Here is a 21,394-nt window from a genome sequence, read left to right as displayed (position 1 = left end):
CTAATGTAACACTGTACTTCCTTAGCATCATTATCAGTTTTTTACACATCTTTTTTAGCTGGGCAAATGTCCTTACAGTTACCTAAATGTTGTGTGAAAAACCAATGTACTGTAGGATTGCAGGGCCAAATTCTTCCAGCAAATAGTCTTTTGGCGCTTTAAGGAGTAACAACTTTGTCATGGTGTAAACTTTTGTGGGCTACAGTTCCCATCAACAGATGCATGGAAATTATCATGAGAGAGGAATATACAGTTTGGAATGTGGGGACTAGTAAAAAAGAGAGGTTAAAGGCCAATAAATTATCTAGAGACAGAAGCTCTTCAGAAAAATCTTTATCCAGTATATGCAATCCTTTTTGCTTTGGAGAGCTAATTAACATACAATATATTGTGTGATAAGAAATACTGGTTTCTGTTTAATCCGTGGAAAATAAACCTTTTAATACAATTTAATCCAGATATCTGTTTCACAATGCAACCATTCTTTGTCATTCTTTTGCTCAAAGTTATCTTGATGTAACTGACCAACTCTTCTGGGAAGCTGAAATGTTCCCTTCCTGTATTGCTGTTTTAATTGCAATCGATTTATATCCCTTCATAAATAAACCTAGATAAAATGTGTACTAGGCTATGAGTGAATATTCTGTGAATTGACTCCCATTTCTGGTGAAAAAGAAGGAGAAGCTTTGGGATATCATGGAAAAGGGGCAGGGTTAGGCACCTGATCTTCCTACCACACTCACCTGCTTTTCCCTGGAAAAAGTCTAGATATTTGCCTGTAACATGTGGATGCGTCCAACCCATTCATAGTTTGCATTATGCCCTGAATGATTTCTCCCAGATTTCCTACATCTGCCTCAAGATGGGGCTGTTTTCTTTCAAATGGATAATGGGAAGGCGCACCAACATCACTCCTTGTCCTGGAATTCTGCATCTAATTTTGAAAACATTTATAGCCTGGGCTGGCAGTGAGAAATAGTAAGCTATTTCCATCACTCCTCCTCTCAGGCTGAAAAGTTCAGAGGAAGGTAGTGCACTCAATGTGTCATGCATTTGGCTAGATTTAGACACAGAGCAATTTTATTTAAATCAATGGTGCTTTTTGTAGGCCAAGGAAGACATGTTCTTTCCAGTAGTAATAGGCATCTCTGGAGGGCTTATACAAGTACATGCACAATGCCTGTCCAAAGTGTCTTGTTTGTGCAGCATCTTTTACTTTTTTCTGGTAGGCAATCTTTTGAGCAGACTTCTGAGCATATTTTGCATACTAATTAGAGCTATTTTGTCAAATCACTGTTAGAACTAAGTGTATTTTCATCTGCCACTACCTAAATAACACTCCTTTAAATGCTCTTAGGATCCGGAATGTTGTACAGGCCTTTGAGTAATGGTATAACTGCAGCAATTTGAGAGTAAAATATATTAATCTTTCACAGTCCACTTCTGCCTTAAGAAGACAAACATTTATCAGTCATCATGAAATTCTGGATAATGAGAAAGCAAAATTCATTGTTTTGTGAAAACTTAGGCTGATACCATTTCTTTTTGCTTTTTTCCTTCTAGAACCAGTTGATAGACCAACCTTTTGGATGTCTGTATCACTGAAAGCTGTTGTACATTCTGTATTAAACAAGACATTAGTCTGTGAAATCGTTGGGACAACTGTGGACGTCCAGGTAATTTGTTCCCATTATCCTGACCTGTCCTGATTACCAGGAAACACACTGAGGCGAGGACTTGGTCTCTAATATTTATTAGTAGTACTTAACAAGAATCCTAACAAACTGAGAAAGCGTGGGAAAACCCAGCCATATAAACCCCAAAGGTTAAGGCGGTCCCGATCTGTGTCTCTTTGAATGGCTGAACAGTTCCTCAGTGCTACGCATGCGCTTGACAGTCTGGGTGAGAGCCCCCTGCTCGCCATCCTTACTCATGACATCACCATTGGTCATGCCAGCTATGGCTACAGCAGATGGCAGTCAGGATGGACCACAGAAGGGGAGAAGAACAGGAGGTTGGCATGCAACAGGCTGCCAAAGACTTCACTGTCCTGGTCAATAAAGGAATGGATGCTGCATTGCTGACGTTAATTAGTACGAAGAGCTCAGGTCGTAATGGCTGTTTCGTGTGAACTAAGGCTAATAGGAGTTGGAATCCAATAAAATTCGAAGGGCCAGATTTCCTTGTCTTGATCTATGGCTCTTAAAAATATTCTTGATATACTACCATTTACTATTCTTTGCTCTTAATGTTTCATGGAATTGTAGGAAGGCCAGGTCAAATGTTATTTCCTGTTTTTTATATCATTTCACACTTTAACTTAATTATTCTGAAATAACATACAATCCATATTTGATAATATAACTCCCAGTATTTTAACTTTTTTTCAGTCTTAAAACCAGCCTTGTTCATCAATGTTTTTTGGTCTTGAAGAGTTGTATTTTTAACCAACATCTTTGTTTTTTTCTTGTTTATTTTAAAACGAGCCAGAGCCCCAAAGTCGTTCAATTTTTTCATCAGAAGTTCAATATCAAGCAAGGGATTTTGTAGGGTTAAAGCTAAGTCATCGGCAAAAGCCCTCCGTTTGTAAACTTTCTGTTTAACCTTCAAACCCTTCACTCTTTCATCTTGTCTAATGTTTCTATTTAACACTTCCAAAACTAAAATAAAAAGCAAAGGGGAAAATTCTATTTCCTACCTATACTTCTTCCAGCCATTTGTCCTGTTTCCATATTCATCATATATTTTAAAAATGATAACATCTTCCATTTATTCTTCAATAAGCATTGTTGTTGTTGTTATACCAGTGTTTGAATTAGTTGTTTTTGGACAGAGGAGCAAGGAAGTGGATATTTGAGAAACTTCTGATTTCTCCTTCCTCTTCTTTTACTCCCTCTTTCATTTCATATTATGGAAACAGGACAAATGGCTGGAAGAAGCACTTTTATAGTATTATTCTGTTAATTTACACCATATGTTAGTTTAATATTTTTATAAAATTGTTAATATTTGTATGACACTATTTGTAATTTTGTTATTTCCCTGGGAAAAAAGCAAATAAATGAAGAGGTATTTTATAGAGGCATTCCTCAATGAACTTTCTCTCCAAGTGGGTCTTTGAAGAGGGTCTTTGTGACCCTTTCTTGTCACACCTGATGAACCCAGAACTGAATTAGACCATTCAGGAAGACCCTGTTGGCTAAGTATTCTGAGCTTTCCTAGCCATGTCAGGACCCTCTTGGGGAAGGTCATTTAAGATGTGCATAATTTCCTAAGATCTTCTAATATCAAATTATTCTGCAGGAATTAATTAAGGTATTTATTTGTTAGATTTCTAAACTACCACAATGATGTGACTCTTGGACAAATTGGAGCAATATAAACAACCTATGGCATTCTGTCCGCTAATTAGAAAGGCCTTCTAAAATAACTGTTTCAACTTACTTCCAGAAGAGATAACAACATCTAGCTAATCTAGTTTCTTGTGGAAGACTGTTCCATAATATAGGTATTATTATAAGAAATGCCTCCTTCTGGCTTCAGGCCCCCTAATTTTATGGTACTGGAGGACTACAAATAATTTTTCCCAAGATGTTTTTATTGGGTGGATTGATCCTAATTGGAGTAGTCATTCCTGAAAATGCCTTGGTACCAAGCCATTTAGGGTTTTATAAGTTAAAAACAGCACTTTAAATTGTGTCCATAATTCTACTGGCAATCAGTGTAGGGCCAACAGCACAGATGTAATGTGCTTATGGCATCTAAGGCCAATTAACACACGGGCTGCTGCATTTTGTACCAACTGCAGTATTCAAATGTTCTTTAATGGCAGCCCCATATACAGCATGTTGCAGTAGTTTAACCAGTAGTGATGAGAACATGAGTTACTGTCACAAGATCCTCTCAATCCAATGTAACAGCCAGCACTGGGCAAAAGTTCACCTGACAACAGCTTCAACCTGCCCATGCAGTAGTAGCCATGAGTCAAGGAGGCACCCCTCAAGTTGGGGAGCTGTTCAAGAGAGTTTTTTTTGAACAAACAGCAGTCCAGCTTGTTTGGGTTCAAGTTCAGCCTGTTTCTTCCTAACTAGACCCCAGAGCTACACCAGGAGAAACTTCAACTGCAGCAACAATATTGGCATTTCACCACCTTTACTGCCACAACGCAGCCCTTAAAAGTGACTCTATCTTGTGCTTGGTTGGAATAATTCCTCTTTGTCTTCCAGCACCATTCTAAGCATCTTTTCTTCCATTTCATCTCCCTCGACCCTTCTGTAAACCAAGGATTACCAGGCTTCCTTGGGAGAGGAGAGGCTGCATATTCAATCCAGGGCCCCTGTTGCCAGTAGCTAGCTGGAATGCAATCAGTGGAACTGCTGACGAAATTGTTGGGAAATTCCCCAAGCCCTACTGGTATCCCTCTGGATCCATAGGACATCTGGGATGAACCATTGAAATGTACCCATTCACTCCATGGAGGTTACAGGTTCAACCAATCTCATCTGTACCAGGATGTGATCTGGCCATAGTAAAGGGCTTAATGCTATGTCCTCTATACCCAGATCACTAAGGAGCAACTCCAAGGCCTGTCTGGAACCAATACCCAAGATATAGTCGATGAAGTCACCAAGCGTCAATTGCTACCCAAAGTTTATTTTCTCATATCCTCCTGCTTTAATGAAACATGCCAAAGCTGGGTCCGCATACTGCAAAAACTGTTGCTGTGCTACCAAACTGCAGTTCAACCAAGGAAAAAGATAAATATACTCTTAAACAGACTTTGAAATTTCTGTGATTATATGGAAATATCCATGCTATTTTCTTGACAATAATAATACAAAAGATAATGTTGTCTTCTTTCTGGAGGTTTTTCTCAACTTCTCAGTCTACAGCCTTGGTATTCCCCATTCTGATCCTCCTTAGTTACTGAGCCCAGACAGCATTGATCAGATGTTGCACACTAAATCTGAAATCTAGTCATTAAATTTGTTAAACATCTTTAAAATAGCTAAGTAGAATGTAGATTTCATTTTGACACAATAAGTTAGGTTATTAATTGTTTCAGGACTGCATTCATCTCTTTGTAAAGAAATATTAACAACTGTTTTACTGTAGAATACTTGATATTTTCTGTGCTATTTTTCCAAAGGAATAAAGAGAGCAAATAGATGAATCCTGAACAGGATGTCATTCAATTTCAGATTTTGCTGTTGGTATATTTGTCTCAATGGCCCCAGGCCATCCTAAAAGAAGTGATTTTTTTTTCATTTCAACATAATAAAATTATATGCTGTCTAAGTTTACAAAATAGCTTCCCTAGAGAAACATTTGCTTAGTACTAATATTTATTTCATTACAGCCCTGTGTAGTTTAATTTTTAATTTGTTTTTTAATGTCCATGTTTGATGGCTCATTTGATCTGTCTTGCTATTTCTGCTGTTGTTTTAACTAATGAAGAATGGTTTTATTATAATAGTTATGCTTATTTTAATTGTTTCTTGGTTTTGATGTTTTAACAGAAGAAAATCAGGAAGTGCTATGTATAAATATAACACAAAACTTTTTAGTTTTAGTTGACTTTAAAGCTACTCTATTTAGAAAGCAATTTAGGTGGCACAGTAAACTGGTTATTCCACAATCTTCCAAGTAAAGGTGTGTCATGCCAATGAAAAATTTGTAGAACGCTCAATCTTGTAGCCTTCTTTTCCACCACAATTCCCCAAATTACAAAAGTCCACATATTTTGCCCAATACCACTTTTCACCCTATCAGGTGAAGATTTTTCTTTTAAACTCTTCTTAGTTCCCAATAATTTATCAGTGTGGGCCCTTCATAAAGTACAACACATAGTTTCAAAATTATTTTAGATGCAATTTTATGTTTATTTTACCTGATAGATTGAGCACGTGTTTAAGGCATGACTATGAGTTATGACATCAACTATGGATTTCCTGTAGTATCAGCTGAATCAACAAAGCACTCTCAGGGGAGAGTTGGAAAATGAATCCATAATGAAGTATCAAGGACTGTTTGGCCTAACACTAGGCAAATACCAGCTGATGTTCCATTCTTGTTTTTTGTTAACTGGCTATATTATATGCCATGAATCCAGATGTATGTAGTCAAAATGTTTCATTCAATCAACTGTATAATATGAACACATGCATATACACACATGCAAAAGCCATGGGCATACAGAATAACAGTTAATGCCCTAAAATAGTACAACCCAGCAATAGTCTAGAAATAAAGTTTAAATGAGAGGTATCCATAGTAAAACAATTTGTTTAAGTTATGACCTTCCTCTTGTTGAATTCAATCAAGCTAAGCATGCTTAAGAAAAGTTTTTCAGATGTTAGTGACAGGGAGTTCTACATATAGGACGCTGGTGCAGAAGAAGCCACCCCGGTTGTCACTATCATACTTCGGGAAGCAGAGGCATGCACAGCAGGTTGAAATCAATTTCATGTGGGAGGGGCTGAGTTGAAAGACTTTAAATGTAACCACTAACAATTGAATTATGTTCAGAAACACACCAACAGCCAGTGCAGCTGGCTCAATAAAGGAAGTCACATTACTTCATTAACATGGTACCAGTCAAGATTTTTGGAGCGATGTTTCTTAGCAAGCAGACTTCATTAAGCATATTGCAATAAGTCTACTTGAGATGCAACTGATGTAGAGATGTTCCAAGATCTGCTGAAGATAAAATCATTCCAGGATTTGCATGGCATAATTAATAGGCTTTGCTTTCACCATAAACATAGACATATTTATGGCTTTTATTTATTATTTATTTTGCAGAGCATTGAGTTTTCTGTACTTACTTTTCAGACTGCTGATTTTTCTCTCTCTTAACCTGAAGATTTTTAGACATTTTGCTAAGCCAATCTCTACCACTTGCCCTGCCCTTTTTCTGTCATGATGATACATTTCATTACACAGCTGATAACTGCTGACTTTAAGTGGAGAATGCTGTTTATCTACCAAAAATCATGTTATCAGTTACATTTCTTTGCACTTGGTGTGAATGTTTTTGAAATGACTCTCCCAGATAAAAGAAGGAAGTAGATTGGTCTAATTTGGCACAATTCCTGACCCATTTTATAAGCTTCATGTGTAGCTAAGAAAGTATGATAAATGGTTTTAAATATTAACTCTAAGAGTACAATCTCCCACTGATTTCAGGGTTCAAGTATTCAAGCATGTGAACAATTTAAGCAAAATTAATTGGATTTTTAAAGAATTTAGTTTGTCTGGGGTGTAGTCATGTTGAATATGCTGTAGAATTATTGCAAATATTTGTTTCTGATACACAGTTTGAACTGAAATTTGGAAACCTATTAAGTGTACTTTATAAACCAGTTCTTCCATTTTGCAAATTTTGCAAAGAAGTACTCCTTTGAAGTTCTCACTCCAAACTACATATGTCAAAAACTAGTGTACAAAAATGTATATCTTAGGGGAAGTAGCACAAAAATGCAAATATTAAATAAAATGTTACATGTAAACAAATGATTGTTTTTTAAAAATACAAATGAAATTAACACTTCCTAGAAATAGGCATATTCATGCATTCAGACAGATATATTCTCTTCCTCTGGTGTATTTAGGGTTGTTATTCTGAGTGTTTTTTTTTTCAGATTGAAGGAAATTATTTTTACAATAACCAGTGAATGAATCAGAAATAAAAACATAATAAGTGGACCAGTTTGCTTGTTCCTGCCCTACTGTAATTTGAAATTGAACAAATGAGAATTGCTAATCAGTGGACTTGCTCCTTTATCATAATAAACTAGTAGTGTACTGGCGTTTTTATCAGAAGTAAAATGGACATAAAACAAACAAGAACAACTTTCCTTATTTTAGACATCTGCTGTCCATGAACAGAAATGATTCAGGTGGTTAGATACCTGCAGATTGTTTATTCTGCCAATTGTTTATCTGCAGAACAGGAAAATTAGAGGTGGTCCAGATTCCTTCTGCCAATGTGTTATGAGTTACTGAATTCATTTTTTTCAGTTTTTAAAAATGGCATCTGTCTACACCTCATCTGCGGGAAGTGTTTGCTAGGTCATCAGTTGTTGTTTATTCATTCAGTTGCTTCCAACTCATCGTGGCTTCATGGACCAGCCAGAGCTTCCTGTCAGTCATCAACGCCCCCAGCTCCCCAAGGGATGAGTCTGTCACCTCTAGAATGTCATCCATCCACCTTGCCCTTGGTCGGCCCCTCTTCCTTTTGCCCTCCACCCTCCCTAGCATCAGCATCTTCTCCAGGGTGTCCTGTCTTCTCATTATGTGGCCAAAGTATTTCAGTTTTGTCTTTAAAATCATTCCCTCAAGTGAGCAGTCTGGCTTTATTTCCTGGAGGATGGACTGGTTTGATCTTCTTGCAGTCAAAGGCACTCTCAGAATTTTCCTCCAACACCACAGTTCAAAAGCATCTATCTTCCTTCGCTCAGCTTTCCTTATGGTCCAGCTCTTGCAGCCATATGTTACTACGGGGAACACCATTGCTTTAACTATGTGGAACTTTGTTGTCAGTGTGATGTCTCTGCTCTTAATTATTTTATCGAGATTAGTCATTGCTCTCCTCCCAAGAATTAAACGTCTTCTCATTTCCTGGCTGCAGTCAGCATCTGCAGTAATCTTTGCACCTAGAAATACAAAATTTGTCACTGCCTCTATGTTTTCTCCCTCTATTTGCCAGTTATCAATCAAGCTGGTTGCCATAACCTTGGTTTTTTTGAGATTTAGCTGCAAGCCAGCTTTTGCACTTTCTTCTTTCACCTTCGTCATAAGGCTCCTCAGTTCCTCCTCACTTTCAGCCATCAAAGTGGTATCATCTGCATATCTGAGATTGTTAATGTTTCTTCCAGCGATTTTAACTCCAGCCTTGGATACATCAAGCCCAGCATGTCGCATGATGTGTTCTGCATACAAGTTGAATAGGTAGGGTGAGAGTATACAGCCCTGCTGTACTCCTTTCCCAATCTTAAACCAGTCCATTGTTCCGTGGTCTGTTCTTACTGTTGCTACTTGGTCGTTATACAGATTCCTTGAGAGGCAGACAAGATGATTTGGTATCCCCATACCACTAAGAACTTGCCACAATTTGTTATGGTCCACACAGTCAAAGGCTTTAGAATAGTCAGTAAAAGAGAAATATATGTTTTTCTGAAACTCCCTGGCTTTTTCCATTATCCAGCGGATATTGGCAATTTGGTCCCTAGTTCCTCTGCCTTTTCTAAACCCAGCTTGTACATCTGGCATTTCTCGCTCCATGAATTGCTGAAGTCTACCTTGCAGGATCTTGAGCATTACCTTACTGGCATGTGAAATGAGTGCCACTGTTCGATAGTTTGAACATTCGTTAGTGTTTCCCTTTTTTGGTATGGGGATATAAGTTGATTTTTTTCCAATCTGATGGCAGTTCTTGTGTTATCAGTACTCTGTCACAATTTCCCTCTCCATTCTTACTTACACTGCCCGTACTTCCATTCAGGTTTACTTTCTAACTTGTGTGGTATATCACAAAGTTAAATAACCAAAGGGTAATTTATTATCCTTACCAGAACTCACAGATTAAGCATGATCCAGCTTAAAGTTCTTTGATACTTGGAGATTCTTTTTGCTTCCTTTGCATCTCTCCCAGATGTGCAGAATTACTGTAACTGTTTGGTCAGGTGGTTGGATTTTTGTTTTTGTTTTTTTTGAAAAATTGTAGCTAAAATGTGTATTTTCCTTTAAGACCGTGTTTCATTCAGTAGCATGAAAGATCTTGCTAAAGACATGCCTACATTATTACAAAACAGACTTTAACACCCAACTGGAATGATAGAGACCTATAAAATATTTTACTTACTTTTTCTTTTGTTTACTCTAATTCCTGATAGGAAGGAAATAAAGATGTTCCTTATATTTGGAGGAACAACTGATTCTCTATTCTAGATAACATATATCCATAATTGCTCACTTAAAAATGAACAAGTTCTTCATAATGTACTGTGATTAATGCACTACCAATTATTTCAGATACTACCATCAGTTATTTATGCCTTGGAGAAAAAAGAGAGTTGATGTGAGAGGAAGGAAGGGAGGGAGGAAAAAAAGGAGTGTATGGGGACATTCATAATCAAGCAACCACAAGCAAACATTTATATTCGAGATCTAAAAGTGCTTCACCTTTTAAACTTCCCTAAACTGTTTGCTCTCCTGAAACCTCATGAATTATTTATTGCTTACTTTTCTGTTGATCAGAGAAATGACATAGTAAAGCTAACTTATTCAAAAAATTAATATTATGATAAACTTTGTAGCCAAGTTTTAGCTATTTACAATCATGGTATAAAAGAGCTCTCCCTCCTTGTCTCTTTTTATATGAGATTTCCTTTATATTTAGCATTATTAATAATTACATGTAAAGTTTACAAAAGTTTTATTCAGATCTCATGGAAATATAATTACATATAAAGTTTACAAAAGTTTAATTCAGATCTCCTGGATTTTTTTTGGTGGGGGGGGAAGAGTTGTATAGCAGTGACAAAAGTGAGTTTCTGTCAGCCTTGCGAAGTAGTCCAGACAAGAAGCATGCCTAGTACTAACTCTAACTTTATTATAATTAACAGAATCTTGCAAGTCTGAAAGTACACCTAGGGAAGGTCCCTTCTGAGACTTTAGCCATACCACTATTCCTTCTGTGGACTCAGCTGCCTCTTATCTGACCACTGTCTAGTCTGCGGCTCTTCCTCCTGTCTCCCAGGATCATTCCCACATACCATTATGGTTTCTTTGGAATCCTTTTCTGATGTGAAGTTTGCTGCATATGAAATATTAGGAACACCATTTCCATGACTTCAAGTTTATCAGTTTGAGAGGCTGTAATCTATTTCATGAGAAGCACATAAGAATATGTCAAGAGAGGCATTTATATACATTAATGGTTGTGAGATAAGAAAACAGAACAATAAAAAATGAAATGTTGGGAGACATGGAAAATCACTAGTAGACAGTGGTCATTCACAGAACAGATGTGGTATAGTCATTTCTGAGTTGATGAACTATTAACATAGCATAAGAAAGTTCCATTTCTATTTAATTGAAAGATGGACAACATGTAGTTTTCCTGGTATTATGAACTCTACCTCCCATTTGAGTAGTCAGTGATGGGAATAGCAGTTCAAGAACATGAAGAGGATCACACCTGGGACTTGTGAGAAATAACATTAATTCTCTTAAAGAAGTCTAATTTATCTACCTTTCCCTGGTCACACATTTGATCATCTCATTCATGATTATGTTCTCTGACTGGCAGAATTTCAAGATTCTTTGGGAAATAACAGGGAATATTGGGGATTAAATTTAGGAATTTTTACATTGGAAAGCATGAAGCATGCACTTTGTTCTTGTGCTATAGTCACTTCCCATATGTTATATATCAGGATGTTTACTGAATCAAATAATTTATTTTTCTCTCCCACAACCATTTTCCAATAAAATCAAGTAGTACCATTTAGATAAATCAGATAAAACTTTGATAAACACATAGTCTCCTAATAAATACTGTAGGCCATTCCTGCATATTCACTTACAACTCATATCTGCAAGTAAATTTCCTGAAGGAAAGAGCCCAAGTAGTGAAAGTACTTGACATTTATCACTTTATCACATGTTCATTTCTTTATGCAAGAAGAAACCAGAATATTTAATTGAATAGCTGATATGATAATGATAAACATTCTGGAGGTTTTAGGGAGAGACACTATAAGATACATCCAGGTTCCTTTTAACTTATAAATATGACTGCATGTTATCCATTAGTTAGTTCCATCCCCTCTTTTTTTAAGCCCAGAAAGGTTCAAAATCCCTGATCTTTCAGGATCATACTAGGAAACATTTAAATATTTTGTTCTGCTCTAAGTTAGGATTAAGACCAATTAATCTCGAATTAAGTTCAAAACTCAGGAGAGGGTGGATGTTCTAACTTGTATGATCTTGATATAAAGACAGTATACTCCATTGAATTCTGCCCTTATGTTTATAAATAGAGGTGCTATAACATGCAATAAATAAATGGGGATAAGGAAACATTTTTGTCTGTTGCTGGAAAAGGGGTCCAAGTATTGGAAGATCTGCCCTTAATTCAAAGTTATCCTTGTGGCCCAGCTATCATTGGTTACTTGGCTCACAGCCTTTTGATGAGTGGCAAGATTATGGGCATGAGGGACTTCTGGAGGAAGAAATGGTGGACTGAAGATGGCTCCGTGAAAAGCAGAGCTGATGACCATGATGAAGAATGAAGAGCTGGCAATTAAACTGGCTCTTTGAACCTCTCTGAACAAAGGAAAGGACCAGAGTGTCAGAGATTGCTGGAAAGCGTTTGGCCCAAGAGATCAGAAAAATCACACACCAGGCATTTCTATAAAAATAAATGTATTTACGGAAAGCACAAAAACATATTTATAAGCCCATGCATTCACACACGCTCCGAGAGGACAGGGAGGATGGCTGTGTAGAAAGGAAACTGAAACTAAAACAAGCCCAGGCAAATTCCTTCCCCAAGCAATTTCCTTATATGGTCATTCTTTTCACACCCAAAACTGAGGATACTTAAGTTTGACCTGTTCACCCTGCCAGAGTGATTTGTTACCGTAGTAACTTAATGGCTTGCTCCTTGCAAAAAAGAAGGAAATGCCAACACAGAGATCACCCACAAGTGCTCCAGACAGTTGATCCTTGTGAGGAGACCATAAGACACTGGTCTCTGGTGGGTCTTGAGCACTGGGAGATGAGGGAATAGCCATCTTGCTCAAACCATGGGCAACTCCTTTAAAAGGACACTAAGTTTGCATACTTCCTTTTCTAATCACATTTGGAAATTGCTTATTAACTACTTTTCAGCTGTTAGAAACCTTTGGAGCAACAAGTCTGAAAACACTAGGTAGGTGTGCCTTTAATCCTTAATGAAATAAAATTTTAACTACATGCTTAAGAGCTAAAAAAAAATCTTTTTTTGGAAATAAACAGCAAAAGGTTTATTAAAACTTTGATTTTAGAAAGCTACAAATGGACTAAGAGTCCAGATAAATTTGAAATACTATTTTGGAATTAATTATAAAGAATCCTTCCTGTGGGAAAATGCTTTTGTTTTGAATTAAAAAAAATAAGATAAGATTTTAAAAATTGGTCACTGGAGGGAACTAAAGATTTAAATTAAAGGAGAAGAACACATAAACTTGACTAACATAGAATCGTGCAAAATATTCTAACCCTGGAAATATTGAAGGATACATTAGAAAATTGGAGTCAGAAATTAATATTAACAATATCAACAGTGATGTATGCATCTATGGATAGACTGTGTCCAAAAGATGTTAGGGAAGAGGAACAAGTTTTACCTGACAAGACAGAGACTGAGTTGAAAGTGGATTTACAAATGACAGGCTACAAGAATGACATGGAAAAATATGTTACACTGGACATACAAAAGAAACTGGCTGATGTTTTAATAATTAAAAGGGACATACAAACAATAAACCAAGAGAGTGACCTGGATAATTTTTCTATATTGGATTTACAAAAGAAACTTGTTAAAGCTTTGAAGAATCTCCTGAGAAGGGACAAAGAAGAAATGAAAAGAAATCAAGTTCTACAAAGTTATTTGAATAGACCAAGACTAAGATTGTTAGAAGTAAAAGGAAGGAATTTAAAGTTGGTTTATTTGATCAAGGTTAAAACATATATGTTATTTCTGCTAACCCTTAATGGACTTTTGCTGACACCAGGACTGAAATGACAATGCTTTATGGATTTGTTTATAGATAAGAGATGGGATATGGAAAGAAGAGTTCATTTGTTGTAATTTAAGAGGAGATGAAAAGTTACTAAAAATGTTTATAATTGTTGTGATGAAAGCTGGGAGTCACTTCTTTATATATTTATTTTCTTTTTCTTTACTATATTCTTATTTTTCTTTTTTTCTTTCTATTCTTTATGTCTTTTCTATTTTCCTCCCTTTGCACCTTTTACTCCTCCTTTCTATCTTTCTTTTTGTTTTTATTAGTTTTTACTATTGTAATTATAATCTTTAATAAAATACTTGGAAAAAAATATTACAGACATGGGATCTCTCATATAGGAGAGATCTAAAGTGGGTGAATCTCAGTCAAATTATACTCACCTGGGCTAACTGGAAATTTTTACTGAAAACGTTTTGAATAAGCAGTACCTGTGGTCAAAAGCTCAATCTATCATTTTCTCTCTCCCATGTTATGACAGGTTATGTCCAAGAGTTGCGCCATGTCTGGGAATCACCGGGGTAAATATTGTTAAAAGAGATGGCTGGGAAAGTCAGAAGATGGGATTTGTAAGAGCAATGTTACCCAGTCCTTACATGAGTAACTGGTTTATTCTCTTTCTCTAGAGATTTGGAAGAGACCTGGCAGAGTCATGCAATATGTTTGCTCATGTCATTTGGGGCCTTTAACAGTTTATGGGGACAGAAGTTTTACATTAATATGGTTACTTATTCTTATACAAGCCTTATATGTGGCTTGTATATATTATATATTATATATTATTACCTATATACTAATACAAGCCTGCATGTGCTGATTTAAAGGATTACTGTATAAATGCATTATTCTGTTACTATTAGGCAGTTAATTCTCATAGCTTTCCTGAAATTTAGTATAAATAAAGATATTTGTCTGATGTACAAATCCAATCCAAACCAAAGAAATGATACCTAAGAATATGCCCTACTTTTCTTTTCTAAATGAGCTCAGACAACTGTGGTGTTTCATGGCAACAGTTTTTTGTAAAAGCTTTCCTTGAATTAAGTTGGAAATACATAGCAGTTCTTCCAAAAAAGAAATAAAACAAAAATAATCTTTTTTGTTCTGAGCCAATCTGAGAACTCAGGAACTTGGAGCCTCTTTTTATAGTCAATTTTATGGAGTGGCATACTTTTTCAGCGCAAACACTATGAAATTAGCTGGAAACTTTCTTAACTACAAATGATTCATCCCGCCTTACAGAAAGTGATCATAATTTCTTTCACACTGTATTACAGTCTTCACTTAATTGTAGGAAAAGAAATAAGATTTTCAGTGCTAGTCGATCAGCAAAGTGCTGTTTAGTCATCTCAAACTGGGACTAGTATATTGGCTTAGTCATTTAGGAGCACCCCATTGTGAATATGTGGCAATTTGAACAACTTGCTTGTTTAAATGTTCTCTAATGTTCAGAATAAAGTAACTTTCACTCTGTGTAGAGAAGAAATATGTTCCCTGTTGAAATACACTTTAGAAATATAGTTAGCCACTTATAATGAAAAATTAAATATGTTTTGAACTCTAGAAAAGTTTTGGGGTAGACTAAAATGCAGCAATATTTCTATGTCAGTTTCAGTTTGTAGGGAAAAAAAACATGAATAGGTAAGAATAGTTTATGAGCTAAAATTATTTGGATCATAAAATAATACTGAATTAATCTTACTTTCCTGAATGGTGAGAAAGTCTAGGGCAGCGTTTCTCAACCTTGGCAACTTTAAGATGTGTGGACTTCAACTTCCAGAACAGGCTGGCTGGAGGATTCTGGGAGTTGATGTCCACACATCTTAAAGTTGCCGAAGTTGAGAAACACTGGTCTAGGGAGACCATAACCCAGATATGTTTCTCTGGATGAGTAAAAATGTGCTGTTTTTAATGTCCACTTTTTTTGCAAAAAACTAAATAACAAGTAAATGTAAGCAAGCAGCCTGGTTGCCTACAGAAAGCTGGTTTGCTGCTTTCCCAAGAGTTCCTGATTCAAAGAAAGGTTATGCAGTCCTAAGGTCTTCTATTCACTTTCATCACCTAAACTAACCTATGTGTTTATTGTATATTTATGGATTAGCCATCCATTAGATATTTGTAACTTTGGGATTATGACATTGTTTGTCATAGGAACCCTGAGTATTGTGGTTTATTCGAAGTATGGTTTGTTGTACTACATGAATTAGATATCTCTTGGACTGCAAAATCCAAGGACCACTAGATGGCAGCCAAGATTCAGAAAAATTCTATTTCTTTGCTGCCATCTAGGGGTTGTCATGGTTTTGGTAGCTAGGATGCTATGCCAGATCTCTCTCTTTCTCCCGCAATCTCTCTCCCCCTCCGTTTCTCTCTGTCTCTCTCTCTCTGTGTGTGTCTCAGCTACCATATTCTGTTTTTTTCAGAAATGTGCTTTATTTTAACCCCTGAGATGAGCTTATTAGAGTGGTTACATTTTCCGCACACATTAACTTGGTTGACATAAATATACTAAGCTATAAATACCAAATACAAATGTTTGTATTGGCTTACCATGCTATATGAACCATGCTTAGCACAATGTATGAACCACATTAGCAAGAATACTTCCAGTCAGAAACACCATCCCTATCCAGCTTTGGATATGAAAAAAAAAATAATGAGGGGGAAAAGATTTTTATGTTCTGTCTATTCTGAAAATACCACTTCAAATTCTTCTATAAACGTAAGTGTTTCAGTCTTCATCACTGTCTGCATAATACCTCCCAAATGGAATCAAATTCAGTTAAAACTAGGGAAAGAATATGAGTCATCTCACTTATAAAGTTTAGGCACCCACAGTGAGCCTTTCAGAGGATAGAAATTATAACCTAGTTTTCTAGAACAGGAATATATCAAGAAAAAGTCAAGTTAGTATTGTGAAGCTTGACTTTTCACCATGAAAGAGAAATACCAGTCTCTAGTAATCACACACATATTTCAAATCACTGGCAATTCTTAACTATTTTTCTGCTATGTTTTGGAGAGCTAAATAAAGGAAGACACAGAAGCTAAGACTTTATTTTCCACCAAGAGAGCTTTAGCTATTAAAATGCTTTGAGCACTTTAGAAGAGGGTTGCACATCTTTTCCAGATGGAAAGCTATATTTGGCCATTGAGTGACATGCCTAGGAGCACAGTGCAAAAAGAAGTGGGTGAGGAGGGCCACACACATGAAAAAAATCTTAAATCCTTAACTTGATTTGTTTTCATTTAATTTAATCTGATTTAAATTCATTAAATTTAATAATCATTAAACAGATATGAATATAAATTTGGGAAGCCTCTGAGGGCCATACCCAAAGCTTTCAAGGGTCACATGGAGCCTTGGATTTATGCTTTAGAACAAACTTCATCAATGTGATATACTCCAGATTTTAAGATTGGATTTCCTATCTCCTATCAGTCCAGCCATTGGAGTTTATGGAAATCATCATCCCAAATTTCTGGACTTTGGGGAAAGTGTGCTTTAGACTAAGGGAAGAAACTGTCAAAGAAAGAAAAGGAATATATACCATGTTGACATATATGTTGATATAAATGTGTGTGTGTGTGTTTCCTGTAAAAAACATCTAAGGGCAGTTATTAATTTTTAATGCAACAGCTTTATTGGTCTTCATGGACAATCTACAGCCAGATGGTGAAAGAGAAAATTCTTCCTAATTTCTGAAGCCCTTGTTTACTTTTGTTGCAGCAGAACATAGAATGATGCAATCTTGGTGACATGAGTCACACAGCAGTTGTTTTTACCTGTAGAATTGTTTCACTAATTTATACCAAAGGAACACACTCCATCATCCAACAGAAGTCCTTGTAATACCAAAATGACAAGCGACTGTATAATGATGGCATAAGCAGGAACAAAAACCAACTGTCATATATGGAAGAAACAACTTTGTTCTTTATGATAGAGACATACCCAGTTATTCATTAATGTGAATATGGTTACCAAAAAGGACCTTATATTATCTTTTTGAGTAGGGATAGACAACAAATACTTTCTGTCAACTTCCTTGGTAACTAAAGGGTTCTTGTTCCATCTGACTTTGTAAATTATATTTTCATTTTTTAAAAAGCAGGAAGCTGGCAGGCTGTGAAGTAAAAGACTTGCATCTCATATATGTACATCGGCATTTTTAGAAAATAACTATTTTGATTGGCTGTAGCTCAGTACTTTGGAAGTATATTCACTTCCCCTGAAAAAAGTAAAAGTTAGCTAAGGTGGGATGGAGTATCTGGTAAGCTAAAAAGGGTAGCAGAAACAAGCTCAGCAGCTGAAAGTCATACTGTGGTAACTAATCAGTCAACAGATAATGCCTTTGTGGCACTCACAATATGTTCTCAAAATGCTCTAGCCCTAATCCTAACCAGCCCAAGATGGGACTGTGCTTATACCAGGAGTTTGATAAACATAGTCAAAACTTGTGGCCAAAAGAAGATGCTGCAACTTTATAAAAGTACTTCAGGTCACAAAATGCTCAAGCATTTGTATATGAAACAGCAATATTTCCATCATGGGAATTAGCGTTGCATGAGTAGAAATCCTGAATATGGAGCAGTCACCATACAACATGCATTTCCCATAGCTACTGAGATCATTAAGTGAACTTAATAATTTTGTTTAAAGTTATGTTTAAGATGAAGCATGGAGGTCTGCTGATTTCATCAGACATAGTTAAGATTACCCAATGAAACTGCTTTATCCATGACATAAGACACAGCTAGAGGCAACACACAAGACAGATATTTTTCTAGTGGCATTCAGCATATGGAACACTGTGTCCCAAAAATAAATTGTTCTCTTTCTTCTGCTACTACTTGAAAGCATTTGTTTTTCAAAGAAATGTTTTTCTTCTTTATTTTTCCTAATACTTGGACACTTAGTTTTATTTTGGATTGCTTTTAAAGTTTTAAATTAGTACTGCTTTCTTCTGCTTATTTGTTTGTTGATATAGTCTGCTGATGTGATTTCTTTTCTGCTTCAATGAGATTATCAGAGTTTGCATTATGGCTTATTTCATTTTTAATTGATATTGGCTGTTTTGGACACATCTGCCTAGAGGGGAAAAGTGGGACACATAATTTAATATGAATTTGTACACTCATAGGGTGATGCAGGAGTCAGCCAGCACCTGCAGAACTATACGTGAGTTGAGAGTAAGCATCCAGCTGCAACAGAATTGAGCAGATGTTTTGATTTAACAGACACAGGCCAGTTGTAGTCACAAAATTTCTGAGACAGTCTGCAATTAAAATCCAAAACTGTGAGATTAGTGAAGATGCCAGCTAAAACAATTTTGGGATGGACAGCATTTAGAAAGTGTGACTTCCTAACAACAGCTGTACAACCCCAAACACCAAAATCAAAAAGCTAATCCCTTACATGGCCCTGTTAAGAAGCACTTGGAATAAGCCTCTACTCTTCAGAAAGCTGAGGACTGCTGTAAGCATACTAAGTTTTCTGAAAGTTAAAAAAAAATACGGAACCCTTCAACCTGCAAGTACATTTAAGAAAGTAAATGGATTTTCAATATTTATTGCAATGGACAGGATCCAGAGAAAGAAAACATGCACTGCTGGAGATAAAAATCTGCTTGGCCAAAATTTCCTATCTTTTTCCTATGTAGCAGTTCTTCCTGCCAAACAGACAGTCTTGCCAGTCCAACAGGAGAAAATGCGAGGTTCCAGGAGTACAGACGATTCCTCCTTTCTCTGAATACCCATTATTTTGGATACTGACTGCTACTAGCTTGAGAAACAGAAGCTTCTAAAACATATGAAAAACAGTGCAACTAAATTCAAATGTGTGCTAGTGTTCTCAGTAACATTAGAAGGAAGGATAGTGTCATAAAAATTGAGTTGCTGGTACTGTAACTGTATTTCTTGGACTGTTGGAAGGAAATCTTACCAGGGTCCATTCTGAGCCAGGAATGAAGATATGCAGATAGTTGCTTGAATAAGGGTGATTGCTTTATTGTCTGAGAGCGCGAAATACAGAGAAGTCAGCTGTCGGAGGTGGCCACGTTTGTATTTCCCCACCAGCCCTTTATATAGGGATGCGGGTGTCATTGTTAGTGAAAAGAGTGCGAAAGATGATGTTTTGCCTTAGCTGGATCGTGCTTAGTTGGTTTCCTGGAAAGGGGGCGCTCTCTAGGAATTCTGAGAGAGGGTAATTGACCAAATATCAGAGGCATTCCTGGGGTTGCGCCCTCTATTGTTCTGTGGTTTCTTGCTCTTTAGTCAATTAAGCTCTCTGCAGGGCTGTGGCTTTTGCCCGTTGGGTTCAGCATTGTTATTCTGAGGGGAAGCCCCTTTCCTTTTCCTATGCTAAGGTGTTGCCTCTCTGCCTTCATCCCCTCAGTTTCCTGACCTGATTGGCTTGTGGGGAATTTGATCAGGTTATCAGGAGGTTCCTTTATGGCTCATGTTGGTATTCTCCTATAATTCTACTGTGATCCTTTATGTTTAAGTAGTTTTATCCTCCTATCTTAGCCTTTTGCCCTGGAGTTTCCAGTTTCTTACCCGATTTTGGGGAAGTGTTTTTTGGCGGGAAGCATCTATCGGGGGAAGACGTGGTTTGAAAATGGCAGTTTGCTAGAGAAAGGGGGGAGGGCTGCTGGAATCCTTTCAACAGGACATAAATAGTTCCTCAGAATGTTTACTTAGACTCCTTTTAAAAATCACCCAAAAAGGAAGTTCAACTACCACTCTTGGCTGAAGTTACACTCTGAGTATGACTTCCAAGTTTTTGCCTGTGCTGCAGGAAGAGTGTGTGTATGTGTGTGTAGGAGGGAGATCAAAATATAATTTGCTCAGTGCCTATGAGTTATAAGGGAACAAAACTTCTATACATTATCTGATGGCTTATGGAATACTTTAGTAGACATTCTGGATTATTTAAAGTGTCATCTGAAATCAGGAATCCTTCTGCCTTATCCTGACTTTTCTGTTCTGTTCTTTATTTTATCAGATGTAGTCCCTAAAATTCATGGATGGAACTTTTCTTATTTGTCTTACTTACCTTGGATTATATGAGCCATTCTTGGACTGTGAAATTGGATCTCAAGAAAAGACCCTCAACATCTTCTAAGGATCAGTTCTTATATTTGTCAACTTGTTACTATAACCCATTCAGGTGTTTTGCCTTAAAACAGATATAAAACTGACTAAGGGTTTATATATGTCCCTGTTGTCACCAGACCAGACTCTAACTTGCCAATCTAAATACCAAGGCTTGAGTAATAGGTTTCATATATGAATTTAAGTAAGATTTCTGGAGCTGGGAAAGAAATATTATTAACAATGAGGAGATGCATATTCCAGATTCTGTCTCATCTGGAAAAAAATGGTTAGCCTTTGGTCTGGCATTTTGGGAATAAAAAGTTCAAATGGCTCTCAGGAATCCTGCCCTAAAGAATTAACAAATAAATGAGTGCCAGAATTTTGCCTTACTCAGTTTCCAAGGTTCTATATTTTAACCTTTTGCCTTCTTGACAATAAACCTAAATAATGATATTCACTGTGAAACTTTTTGCCTTCCCCCTTCTTAGTGACTTGCCTAG

Source organism: Candoia aspera, chromosome 8 (assembly GCF_035149785.1).
Source record: "Candoia aspera isolate rCanAsp1 chromosome 8, rCanAsp1.hap2, whole genome shotgun sequence".
In the NCBI taxonomy this organism is placed as follows: domain Eukaryota; kingdom Metazoa; phylum Chordata; class Lepidosauria; order Squamata; family Boidae; genus Candoia; species Candoia aspera.
Note: the sequence above shows the minus strand (reverse complement) of the source record.